Source organism: Dendrobates tinctorius, unplaced genomic scaffold, assembly GCF_039654945.1.
Source record: "Dendrobates tinctorius isolate UK_male_01 unplaced genomic scaffold, ASM3965494v1 ptg000022l, whole genome shotgun sequence".
In the NCBI taxonomy this organism is placed as follows: domain Eukaryota; kingdom Metazoa; phylum Chordata; class Amphibia; order Anura; family Dendrobatidae; genus Dendrobates; species Dendrobates tinctorius.
The window spans coordinates 46,960,793-46,975,206 of NW_027361690.1; positions in this window are offsets into that span (position 1 = coordinate 46,960,793).

Consider the following 14,414-nt stretch of genomic DNA (forward strand, 5'->3'; position numbering starts at 1 on the left):
ATGGCGAGTTGCAGACCAAGGTATTTCGTAAGCCCTCCGCCACAAATGCCGTTCTGCAGTTTGATAGCTTCCATCCAAATCATGTAAAACGGTTTCTCCCTTATAGCCAATTATTAAGACTGAAGAGAATTAATAATACTCAGGAAGATTATAATCAGCAAGCAGAGGAATTATGTGATCGGTTCCGTTGTAGGGGCTATCCTAATGGTTTTCTTAATGAGGCTAGGGCTGATCAGTCAGGAGGTCGCAACCGTAGTCCTGCCCGTGGATCTGAAAAGAGATTCCTTTTTTGTTTCAAATTTGGCCCTATGGATGGGGTTATACGATCTGCCATTCGCAGGAACTGGCATATTTTGGAGCGTGATAAGGATATCGTAGAGGCGGCAGCAAGGGGTCCCATTATTTCCAGTAGACTGAGTACTACCTTGGGTGACATAGTAGTAAAAAAACGGATGGTGAAGCAGCAAAGTAATTGGTTAAGCAAGAGTGTCCCACATGGTAATTTTAAGTGTGGACATTGTCCATTCTGTAGTTGCCATATTGTAGATAGAACACTGTGCATCGGGGGAGTGTCTCATGTTGTTAAGGATTTTATCACCTGTAAAACAACTCAAGTGGTTTATGTTGTTTTATGTTGTTGTAAAGCTTTTTACATCAGTAAGACCATTCGCCCCCTATATGTGAGATTTAGGGAGCATTATAATTCGGTTGGATCAGGTAAAGGTGTCCCACGCCTAATTAAGCATGTCAGGGAATCTCATGGAGGAAATCCAGAGGTACTTTCTTTTGCTGGCTTGGAAAGGGTGTCTCTTCCAGTGCAAGGGGGAGATTTACATAAACTTCTATTGAAAAGAGAGGCCACATGGATCATGCGCACTCGGGCAGAAGAATCTGCTGGTCTAAATGAGAAATTGGATATGTCTGTTTTCCTATAATAAGCTTTCATGATTGTATATGTGTTTTTTTATTTGTTTTTCTAAAATATTTTATCTGTCATTGATAATTGCTGCATATGTGTTGAAGCAGTGGGGTGGGGTTTGATTGTCTCCCTCTGTTAAGAGGTGAGACTGGGCTCACTCCCCTCTGAGACCAGAAGAAGCGCCACTGCAGCGCGAAACAGCTGTCATCATCTCCACTCCTGCTCCCATCCTCCCTATGCCGATGTTTTAAAGAAATAGAATAAAGAAGATTTTAACCGGTGATTGCCATCTGTATTTCTTTTTTGGTGAAAGTTATACACACGTACACGGCACACACACACATACATGGCACACACTTTTACACACACCTACATGGCACACACTTATAAACACACATGTACATGGCACACACTTATACATACACATGTGTACATGGAACACACATACATACATACATGGCACACACTTACAAACATGGCACACACTTATACACACATACACGGCACACACACATACATACATGGCACACACTTACACACACATACATGGCACACACTTACACACACATGTGTACATGGAACACACATACATACATGGCACACACTTATACACACACACATGTACATGGCACACACTTACAAACATGGCACACACTTATACACACATACACGGCACACACATACATACATGGTACACACTTATTCACACACATATATGGCACACACATGCACATGGCACACACTTATACACACACACACACACACACGTACATGGCACACACTTATACACACACACGTACATGGCACACACTTATACACACACACGTACATGGCACACACTTATACACACACACACGTACATGGCACACACTTAAACACACACACATGTACATGGCACACATATACACACACATGTACATGGCACACACTTATACACACACACACACGTACATGGCACACACTTATACACACACACACGTACATGGCACACATATACACACACACGTACATGGCACACACTTATACACACACACGTACATGGCACACACTTATACACACACACACGTACATGGCACACACTTATACACACACACATGTACATGGCACACATATACACACACACGTACATGGCACACACTTATACACACACACGTACATGGCACACACTTATACACACACACACATGTACATGGCACACATATACACACACACACATGTACATGGCACACATATACACACACACACGTACATGGCACACACTTATACACACACACACGTACATGGCACACACTTAAACACACACACATGTACATGGCACACATATACACACACACGTACATGGCACACACTTATACACACACACACGTACATGGCACACACTTAAACACACATACATGTACATGGCACACATATACACACACATGTACATGGCACACACATACATGGCACAAACTTATACACGGCACACATACATACTGTATGTACATACATTGCACACACTTACTGTTAGGAACGGCGGAACACACTAAATAAAAATATAAAGAAAGTGTGTTCGCCGCTCGGAGTCCAACGTGCGGTGGATGGAAAAAACGCAGCTAGGTGATGACAGAGCAGTATGGCGGTAGTGTGCACAGGGTTTGACGTCACCCGAGTGCACAGAGCAATCTCTGTTGAATCACAGAGCTGCAACAAAGAGATAAACACAATAAGTCTCTTGCTCTGGAGAATACTCCCGTCACAAACTGGTTGGCAGCGGTGGGATCAGAGCAGAAGAAATGGAGGACAACGGCCCATCAACTTCTGGAACCAGAGCCTCAGAGTACAAGAACTGGACTGCAAAGAACCTACAAACAAAGGCCCGTGAACTGGGAGTCAGCTGCAAGGGACTCTCCAAGGAGCAGCTGATTGAAGCTTTGGAAGCAGTTCGCCTGCAAGATGATGCTGAGGAAGGATCCTCACAGCAAAGAGAGGAAAGGCGGCAGTCGGAGGTAAATACCCAAAAAAGTCAGTGGGTTGTGTGGTACGAGGAGGAGATGGCCTTACTGGGAGAAGAGGCTACCATAGAAGATAAGAGGGAGGTCATGCGCACAGCCAAGGAGAGGCAGCGCAGGATGGAGGAGAGGGCAATGCTGGAGAGGGAGATCGCTTTGGAGGCAGCGAGAAGCTCCAGACAGACTGTACCCACAGCATCCCCCATGAGGGAACTCCCCAGAGTGTCCCGCAAAGACTTCAAGCCGTTTAATGAGGCTTCCGGTGACATTGAGGGCTTCTTCCTGGACTTTGAGCATCAGTGTCGATTAATGGAAGTCCCGGAAAGGGAGCGCGTCCGACATCTTGTGGGGCTCTTAGAGGGTGGAGCTGCCGCAGCATATAGAGCTATGGACCCTCGGTGGAACTGTGAGTATGCAGAGATTAAACGGACTGTTCTAGAACATTATGCTGTGACCCCAGACACTTACAGGACCCAGTTTCGTACTTTAGCCTGTAATGAGGAAGTGTCTTTCAAGATGTATGCCCACAGACTCAAACAAATATGTAATCGCTGGCTGGAGGCAGAGGAGGCCTTAACCTGGAACACCTGTCTCCAGGTTATCCTAAAAGAACAATTTTTTGCCCAGTGCCCCGCTGAGATCAGGGAATGGGTGCGTGAGAGGAAACCTGCTACAGTGGAAGAAGCTGCATCTCTCGCTGATGAGGCTCTCACCATCAAGCCTCGGTGGAGAGTTCTGTTGGAGGATGGAGAGAGGCCTACCAGCTCCACAACACCGGTGGCCCCCAGTTCTTCTGTCCCCATTGTTCCCCGTTCCTCTGAGCCACCACCTCGTGTTGATACCTGTGTTAATGTGCCTCCTGTTGCTTCCACTGCGTTTTCTGGAATACGACGAGGAGAGGAAGTAGCAGAGCGCAGGTGTTATGGTTGTGGGCATCCGGGGCATCTGCAGGCCTCATGTCCAGCCAGCTCATGGAGGAATCGTCCTCAAACCCCTACAGCACCTTCAGGTGGGAGCCGACCGGCAGGTTCCCTTACTCCTCGCCCAAGAGGACGCATTGGATGGAGTGAGACACAGCACAGATGCTATCGATGTGGGCAGCCTGGGCATCTGCAAGCCTCCTGCCCAGCTGTTCAAATGAGGATTGATCCTGTACCCAATCATATTATTAATTATGTACAGCCAAGTGCCATGGAGGAAGACGTGTCACCACTAAGTGAGGACTGGCCTAGTGCCTCACCCACCCATGTTGCACCACTAGGAGTTTATGGTGTGCGACCCGCAGCTATGACGACTTCAGCTCATCGAGGTAAGCACTTGCAGGAGGTCGTGCTGGATGGACAAAGACTTGTTGGATTTTGTGACTCAGGAGCTTTCCTCACGCTGGCTGATCCCCGAGTGGTTCGGCCTGAGGCAATCCATAGAGGACCTGGAATTGTCATTGAACTGGCTGGTGGACAATGGAGGACTATTCCCACAGCCACTGTGGATCTGAACTTTGGTTTTGGGGTCAGGCGATGTTTGGTTGGGGTGATGGGTGGTCTGCCTGCAGCTGTTCTCCTGGGCAATGATGTGGGAAAGCTACGATGCCAATTCGTGGCTGCATGAAGCCACATGTAAGTTACGCCATGCCTGTGTGTACTTAACCAGTGACCTGTAGAGGTCCCTAGTACGTACACAAATTAGGAGGGGAAGGGATTGTCATGATTTGTAGTCTTGCCCTGTCCTGTATTTTGTATAATAGGTCATTTAACTTTCCTCTGATTCATTTGCTGTAAATTAACCATGTCTCCTTCCCCCAATACTTTGCAATGTCTTGTGATGTACCTGGACCATAATCTAATTTAGGCTTGTGTCAACAGCTAGTGGAACTTTGGCTATTGTTTTCCTAAGCAGAAGATAACCTACAATACACATCCTGTAGACTAAGTGGAGCCCTTACATTTCTAGAATCTTCTGATGGACCAAACCATTGAATAGTAGGTGTGACCCCTACCCCCCTTCAGATGGACTGATCCCAGGAGCCCTGACAATACATTCTTGCTTTAAGATCAGATGTGAGTTGGATGCTAAAAGAGAAGGATGAGGCTGTCTGAGGAAGCTTCGGCCTCTGTGTGATCGTGGTGGATTTCTGGGACTCTTAAAGGACTATGGTTTTGTGATCTGGCACAAGGATTGTCGGGAGGTGCCCCCGAATCAGTTTCCTGTGGACTTATTTTGGGACTCTGCAAATTACCTTCGTGTTGTTCCTGTTTTTTGGTCAATAAATCTGTTGGATTATTCCCAGGCCTGTTGTCCCTCCTTGCTCTGGAGAATACTCCCGTCACAAACGTCAAAAGTATTCTCCAGAACAAGCTTTCCTACATCCATGATCTTTTTGTCACTACCAAACTCTCCTTCCTCGCCATCACCGAAACCTGGCTCACCCCTTCTGACACAGCCTCTCCTGCTGCACTTTCGTATAGCGGCTTCCACCTTTCTCACACCCCCCGCCCCAGCAGCAAACATGGTGGAGGAGTTGGTTTTCTCCTGTCAGATACCTGCTCCTTCACCCCAATCCCACTGCCACCCTCTGTTACCCTCCCTTCCTTTGAGGTGCACTCTGTGCGCATCTACTCCCCCTCCAACCTCCAACTGGCTGTCATCTACCGCCCCCCAGGGCCAGCCACCACCTTCTTTGACCACTTCACCACCTGGTTACTTCATTTCCTTTCCGCGGACATCCCTACTATCATCATGGGCGACTTCAACATCCCCATTGACACTTCCCTCTCAGCTGCCACTAAACTTCTATCTCTCACTTCCTCCTTCGGCCTCACTCAATGGTCTTCTACAGCCACCCACAAAGATGGCCACACACTGGACCTCATCTTCACCCGCCTCTGCTCCCTATCTAACCTCTCTAACTCACCTCTTCCTCTCTCTGACCACAACCTGCTCACATTCTCTTCCCTCTTCACTCCATGTCTACAATCCCCACCCCACAAACTTTCACACCCTCGCAGGAATCTTAAACACCTTGACCTACACTCATTCTCCGAATCCCTCCTCCCTCTTACAGATATAAGTTCCTTACACAATGCGGATGACGCTGCCGCTCTATATAACACCACAATAGCTGTAGCTTTGGAATCCGCTGCCCCACTTACACATACCAAAACTCGCAAAATCAACAGACAGCCCTGGCACACCAGCCTGACCAAAGAGCTGAGGCGAGCTTCCAGGGCTGCTGAGCGCAGATGGAAAAGATCCCACTCCAACGAGCATTTCATCGCATTCAAACAGTCCCTCACTACTTTCAAGACCACACTCGCCACAGCTAAACAAACCTACTTCTCATCTCTCATATCCTCCCTGTCTCACAACCCTAAACAGTTATTCAACACCTTCAATTCTCTCCTCCGCCCCCCAGCACCTCCTCCCTCCCCACTCATCTCAGCTGAAGACTTTGCCTCATTTTTCAAGCAGAAAATTGATAACATCAGGGACAGTTTTGGTCAACAACCCCCAGAGCCCTTCCTCCCGACTTCCCAGCCCTCCACCTTCAAAACCAACTTCTCCACCATTACAGAAGATCGACTCTCCACTCTACTCTCAAGATCACATCTCACCACCTGTGCACTCGACCCGATCCCATCCCACTTCATCCCAAACCTCACCACAGTCTTCATCCCAACCCTAACCCATCTCTTCAACCTATCACTAACAACTGGTGTTTTCCCCTCAAGCTTTAAACATGCCTCCATCACACCTATCCTCAAAAAGCCCTCTCTTGACCCATCCTCTGTATCTAGCTATCGCCCTATATCACTTCTCCCATACGCCTCCAAGCTACTGGAACAACACGTCTACCTTGAACTGTCCTCCCATCTCTCTTCTTGCTCCCTCTTCGACCGCTTACAATCTGGCTTCCGGTCACACCACTCCACTGAAACTGCCCTTACTAAGGTCACCAATGACCTCTTAACTGCCAAGAGCAAGCGACACTACTCTGTCCTCCTCCTCCTGGACCTGTCGGCTGCCTTTGACACAGTGGACCATTCCCTATTATTACAGACCCTCTCATCCCTCGGCATCACAGACTTGGCCCTCTCCTGGATCTCATCATACCTAACAGACCGGACATTCAGCGTCTCCCACTCACACACCACCTCCTAACCTCGCCCCCTATCTGTCGGAGTCCCACAAGGTTCAGTCCTAGGGCCCCTGCTGTTCTCTATTTACACCTTTGGCCTGGGACAGCTCATAGAATCTCATGGCTTTCAGTATCATCTTTATGCTGATGACACACAGATCTACATCTCTGGACCAGATATCACCTCCCTACTAACCAGAATCCCTCAATGTCTGTCCACTATTTCATCCTTCTTCTCCACTAGATATCTGAAACTCAACATGGACAAAACAGAATTCATCATCTTTCCCCCATCTCACGTGACCCCCCCTACGAACCTATCAATTACAGTAAATGACTGCCCACTCTCCCCAGTCCCACATGCTCGCTGCCTCGGAGTAATCCTTGATGCTGATCTCTCCTTCAAACCACATATCCAAACCCTTTCCACTTCCTGCCGACTTCAACTCAAAAATATTTCACGCATCCGTTCATTCCTTACCCAAGAATCTGCAAAAACCCTAGTCCATGCCCTCATCATCTCTCGCCTTGACTACTGCAACCTCATGCTCTGCGGCCTCCCCTCAAACACTCTCGCACCCCTCCAATCTATTCTAAACTCTGCTGCCCGACTAATCCACCTGTCCCCCCGCTATTCCCCAGCTTCTCCCCTCTGTCAATCCCTTCACTGGCTCCCAATTGCCCAGAGACTCCATTACAAAACCCTAACCATGACATACAAAGCCATCCACAACTTGTCTCCTCCATACATCTGTGACCTCGTCTCCCGGTACTTTCCTGCACGCAACCTCCGATCCTCACAAGATCTCCTTCTCTACTCCCCTTTTATCTCCTCTTCCCACAATCGCATACAAGATTTCTCTTGCGCATCACCCCTACTCTGGAACTCTCTACCACAACATATCAGACTCTCACCTACCATCGAAACCTTCAAAAAGAGCCTGAAGACCCACCTCTTCCGACAAGCCTATAACCTGCAGTAACCACCGATCGACCAAACCGCTGCACGACCAGCTCTACCCCCGCCTACTGTATTATCACCCATCCCTTGAAGATTGTGAGCCCTCGCGGGCAGGGTCCTCTCTCCTCCTGTACCAGTTATGACTTGTACTGTTTAAGATTATTGTACTTGTTTTTATGTATACCCCCCTCACATGTAAAGCGCCATGGAATAAATGGCGCTATAACAATAAATAATAATAATAATAATAAGTCTGAGCCTGTTAATGTCACAGGTACTCAGAGTAACACACGCGGTAATGCGGTCACAGGAGTAGCCCTAGATGGCGGTACTACATCCATCTAGACCTACCGTAGCTATTTGTGTATCGAGCATAGCAACTGCGGACGCCCAAGTAGGCTGCTACTGCAGCGCGATGTGGATATTGCCGCAGAGTGACACCGCTGAACAGCAGGCGCGATGTCTAATGCTAGCAAGTGTGCCTGGAGCAATGGCGCGCTGGCGCTGGTACTGGCTAGATAACTCAATCCCACACACAGTCATAATATCCAAGGAAAGGGATTTCAAATGAGTCATTAACCAGATCATGCATCCATCAACAAGCACACAGCAGCAAGTATGACTATACTAACGCATGGCGGAACAGCCATGCGCACTTTTTTTAGCGAACGGAACCTTCCGGAAGTCTCCAGAACCCTGAGCTGGACCAATTGAATCAGGAGCAGGACCTGAGCACCTGACTCCTGAACTCCAATGGGAAATCATCCCACAAGCATGCTCAGAGGATGGGATGAAGGACAGCCTCCGGAGAGAGTCGCTGCAAAGCAATCTCCTCTGCAATCTCATCTGCAGTGGACCGAGAGCAGGAGACTGCAAAATGTGAGGGTCTTTATTCCTGCATAGTCAGGACAGAAATCTGACTCCTAACATTACCCCCCTCCTAGGGCCCCCCTCCCTGAACCCTCCGATCCACCAGCCTGTGCCCGACAGTGGCACAGGCCTCAGACTCGTTCAAAGGCGAGCCTGATGTCCTAGTAGGTGAAACAAAACCGGGACACACGGACAGTGGAGGCCAGGTCGCCAGGTTTCAGGAGGGACACCCGGGAGATAATGGGAGCGGGAGTTTAAGGAGAACGCCGCCGTGTATCGATGGCCATCTCCACACTCCGTCTGGGAAGGCTATCCCGAGCACATGAGGTGCATGCCCGAATAAATTTTTTCACGTCCAGAGCCCTGTGCGGCCACCAATACGATCCGGCCAGAGACTTCGTGGTCTGCATATAGAGCCACGATGGCCGTCCGCATTGGACGCGTGTGCCCACGCGAGAATCATAGGCCGCAAGCGAGGAGGGACAAAGGTGTCGCCGACCGACTCACCGTCAGACCATTGCGGGGCGCTGTCTTCCTGGGAAGCAGAGTGTAGATGGTGACAACCGCACGTGGACTCTTGAGCCGGGCGTGTCCCAAAAATGGCGCGAGACACCTCCATGGGCTCTGGGGGTAGAACCTCCGGCTCGGGCAGCTCCAGAGGTGCAAGAAAGTTGGGAGCCGGAGTACCTCTCCGTTTGGAGTGAGCATGCTCCATACCGCACTCCAAAAAACGGAGGTCAAAACGAGTGGAGATGGAAATTAACTCCTCCAGAGTTAAACCTCTCCAGAATACCTGAATAAGAGCCTTGTCGGACCACTCCAACTCGGAAGCCAGTGTCCGAAAACGGACGGCATACTGGCTAACCGAGAGGGATCCCTGAGACAAGGCAAGCAGCTGCAGAGAGGTGTCGTGTGTGACCCGTGGACCGAGGAAGACTTGCTTGATGGCTGCTAGCAAGTGAGCAGCGGTCTGAATCTCGGAGTCACCAAGCTCCCATAAAGGCGTAGCCCATTCCAACACCTTGCCCGACAGTAGGAAAATAATAAATGCCACCTTGGCCCGTTCCATAGGGAATTGCTCAGCCAGCAGCTCCAGCTGAATTGAGCACTGGCTGATGAAACCCCTACAGGAGGCGCCATCTCCAGAAAACTTAGCGGGCAACGGGAGGCGGGTCACTGTCGGCGCAAGGGAGGACTTGGACATACCGCCTACCGCGTCTGTAAGTGCTTTTACAGCAGCATCAGTGCCTTGCGCAGCTGAGAGAGTCCTCTCAAGAGTAGCCAAGCCGCCCTCGAGCTGCCGCGCACACTGCAAATGTTGCTGCTGTTCTGCCATCACTAGCCAGACCCTGGCGCTAGTATAATGTTAGGAACGGCAGAACACACTAAATAAAAATATAAATAAAGTGTGTTCGCCGCTCGGGGTCCACCGTGCAGTGGATGGGAAAAACGCAGCTAGGTGATGACAGAGCAGTATGGCGGTAGTGTGCACAGGGTTTGACGTCACCCGAGTGCACAGAGCAATCTCTGTTGAATCACAAAGCTGCAACACAGAGATAAACACAATAAGTCTGAGCCTGTTAATGTCACAGGTACTCAGAGTAACACACGTGGTAATGCGGTCACAGGTGTAGCCCTAGAAGGCGGTACTGCGTCTGTCTAGACCTACCGTAGCTATTCGTGTGTCGAGCATCGCAACCGCGGATGCCCACGTAGGCTGCTACTGCAGCGCGGCGTGGATAGTGCTGCAGAGTGACACCGTTGAACAGCAGGCGCGATGTCTGACGCTAGCAAGTGTGCCTGGAACAATGGCGCGCTGGCGCTGGTACTGGCTAGATAACTCAATCCCACACACAGTCGTAATATCCAAGGAAAGGAGTTTCAAATGAGTCATTCACCAGATCATGCATCCATCAACAAGCACACAGCAGCAAGTATGGCGGAACAGCCATGCGCACTTTTTATAGCGAACGGAACCTTCCGGAAGTCTCCAGAACCCTGAGCTGGACCAATGGAATCAGGAGCAGGACCTGAGCACCTGACTCCTGAACTCCAATGGGAGATCGTCCCACGAGCATGCTCAGAGGATGGGATGAAGGACTTAGCCTCCGGAGAGAGTCGCTGCAAAGTAATCTCTGCAATCTCCTCTGCAGTGGACAGAGAGCTTGAGACTGCAGAATGTGAGGGTCTTTATTTCTGCATAGTCAGGGCAGAAATCTGACTCCTAACACTTACATGCACGTACATGGCACACACTTATATACCCACGTACATGGCACACAGTTACACACACACGTATATGGCACACATATACACACATACACACACACATGTACATGGCACACACATATACACACACGTACATGGCACACACATACATGGCACACACTTATACACACACACGTACATGGCAGACACATATACACACACACGTGCATGGCACATACTTATACACACACGTACTTGTCACACACTATACACACACACATACATGGCACACACTTACATGGCACATACTTATACACACCTGGCACACATACACATACATGTACATGGCACACATACATGACACACACATGTACATGTGTGGCGCCCCTGAGGCTCAGTCGCCACAGAGGTACTGCACCTTCTCCTAAGGTGTAGTGCCCCACCACCTAGGTAAGTTGGGAACTCCTTTCCACACTCCAACACCTGCATTCCACACACAGGATAGTTCACAAATGGACCAGATTGTGGCTCCATGCTTAGAGGGTAGCAGAGCACCTTTCATGGGTCCTTGCTTCGTAACACAAGATGTGCTGGGAGGTGGGTGAAGTTAGATATAAAAGAGTGGGAAAGCTTAGAATTGGGGGAGAGTTCAGTCTGACAGAGGGTCAGTCAGTCAGGAGAGACTGAGGATGGATCCCTGGAAGAAGGGATGGAGGAAGGAGTGCTGCAGCTGCCTCAGTGACCTGAGCCAGCTGGCACGGGAAAGGAACAGAAGGAGAAAGACGTAGAACTGCAACCTAAGCTTCCATAAGAGAGAGAATGAACAGCGAGGAACGAAGGAGTAGGAGAACAGAGAGGAGTTTTGGGTTGGAAGAGGAACCCTGCCTATAGGTTCTCAGCGCAAGGCCGGGGCCCGGTCCCCGAGGTTGTATGGACACTTATAGTTCTGCAGCAGACACCGGTGGAGTAGTTGGCTGTAAATGCACTACTCCCATCTAAGACTTGGGACACAATAGCAACTGAATAAAGAGCCAGGACTCTGGAGAAAGGAGTCCCCGAGAGAGGCTACAGCTGTCTGTCATACAAGTAGAGTTGTTAGGAACATCTGACAGGAGGAATTTCAGAGTACCACGGTCATGGAGCTTTTCACACTAAAAGGCGCAATAGAGGCGTTGTTCAGGAAAGGTACATGTTGGCGGAGTGTTGGAGAGGAGAATCCTGACTTGCCCGGGTGGTTGATTGTGTCTCTATCCCGGAGGACACGGCACAGAGGCAGGCACCAGTGTGTACCACGAACTGCGAGTAAAGCTTTGGAACTGCAAGCCTTGGTGTCTTCCATTCATTTGTGCGCCAGCACTGCTACATCTGGGTACCAACATTTCTCACACCGCCTGCGCCTATTCACTGCCCTGGGGTTACAGCTTCACCTGTGGGGAGCTACACCATCTATGCTGCAACATACCATCAGCCCCAGAGGATCTGCATGCAGCGTTGGCTTAACATCTTACTTGCCAAACACCACAGGTGGCGTCACGAACTATTCCATTCCATTAAACCATTATATTCCCCCCATTACTTGGGCACCCAGGCCACGGACCGGGTCACTGCTGCTGTGACACATCCCACTGACACCGGCCCGGTACCGAGTACGCCACAGCCCTGGGACGGAGGGCGACCCACATGGAACACACTTATACACGCATAAATACATGGCACACACTTATACATATGTACATGGCACACACACATACATATACGGCACAGACTTATACACACATGTACATGGCACTCACTTATACACACACATGTACATGGCACACATACATACATGGCATACACTTATACACACATGTACATGGCACACACACGTACATGGTAAACACTTATACACACACACACGTACATACATGGCACACACTTATAAACACATATACATGGCACACACATGCTGCACTACAAATGCTCATTTGATATGTGTGATTTATATAAACACATACACATAGCTCACAGACAGCACACACTACACATACAACACACTACACACCTCAGATACACACACTGCACACACCTCAGATACACACACCTCAGATACACGCACTACACACACCTCAGATACACGCACTGCACACACCTCAGATACACACACTACACACACCTCAGATACATACACTGCACACATCCCAGATACACATGTGGCGCCCCTGAGGCTCAGTCGCCACAGAGGTACTGCACCTTCTCCTAAGGTGTAGTGCCCCACCACCTAGGTAAGTTGGGAACTCCTTTCCACACTCCAACACTCGCACCCCACACAACAGAGTAGTTCTGCACAACCACATTGAGGTGTCTCTTTCCTCCTAGACATTAGGAGTGCCTTGGTGGTTCCCTGCATGGAACACTGGATGTGCTGGGAGGTGGGTGGAGTTGAGATCCATATAAAAGGTTGGGAAGGTTTAGAATTACAGTTCAGTCTGGAGGTCAGTCTGAGGGGAGTCTGGACAGTCAGTCAGGAGAGTCTGAGCACGGGTCCGAGAGGAAGGAGATCCCTAGAAGAGGGAGAGAAGAAAGAGTGCTGCAGCTGCCTCAGTGATCTGAGCCAGCTGGCACGGGAGAGGAACAGAAGGAGAAAGATGTAAAACTGCAACCTAAGCTTCCATAAGAAAGAGGAGTAGAGAGAACAGAGAGGAGTTGTGGGTCGGAAGAGGAACCCTGCCTAGAGGTTCTCAGCGCAAGGCCGGGGCCCGGTCCCCGAGGTTGTATGGACGCTTATAGTTCTGCAGCAGACACCGGTGGAGTAGTTGGCTGTAAATGCACTACTCCCATCTAAGACTTGGGGCACAACAGCAGCTGAATAGAGAGCCAGGACTCCGGAGAAGGGAGTCCCCGAGAGAGGCTACAGCTGTCTGCCATACAAGTAGAGTTGTTAGGAACATCTGACAGGAGGAACTCCAGAGTACCATGGTACTGGAGCTCTTCACACCTTAAGGCGCAATAGAGGAGTCGTTCAGGAGAGGAACATGTTGGCGGAGTGTTGGAGAGGAGAATCCTGACTTGCCTGGGAGGTTGATTGAGTCTCTGCCCCGGAGGACACGGCACGGAGGCAGGCACCAGTGTGTACCACGGACTGTGAGTAAAGCTTTGGAACTGCAAGCCCTGGTGTCTTCCATTCATTTGTGAGCTAACACCGTCAGCACCGTTACATCTGGGTTCCAGCATTCCTCACACCGCCTGCGCCTATTCTCATCTATTGCCATTACACTGCCCTGGGGTTACAGCTTCACCTGTGGGGAGCTACACCATCTATGCTGCAACACACCATCAGCCCCAGAGGAT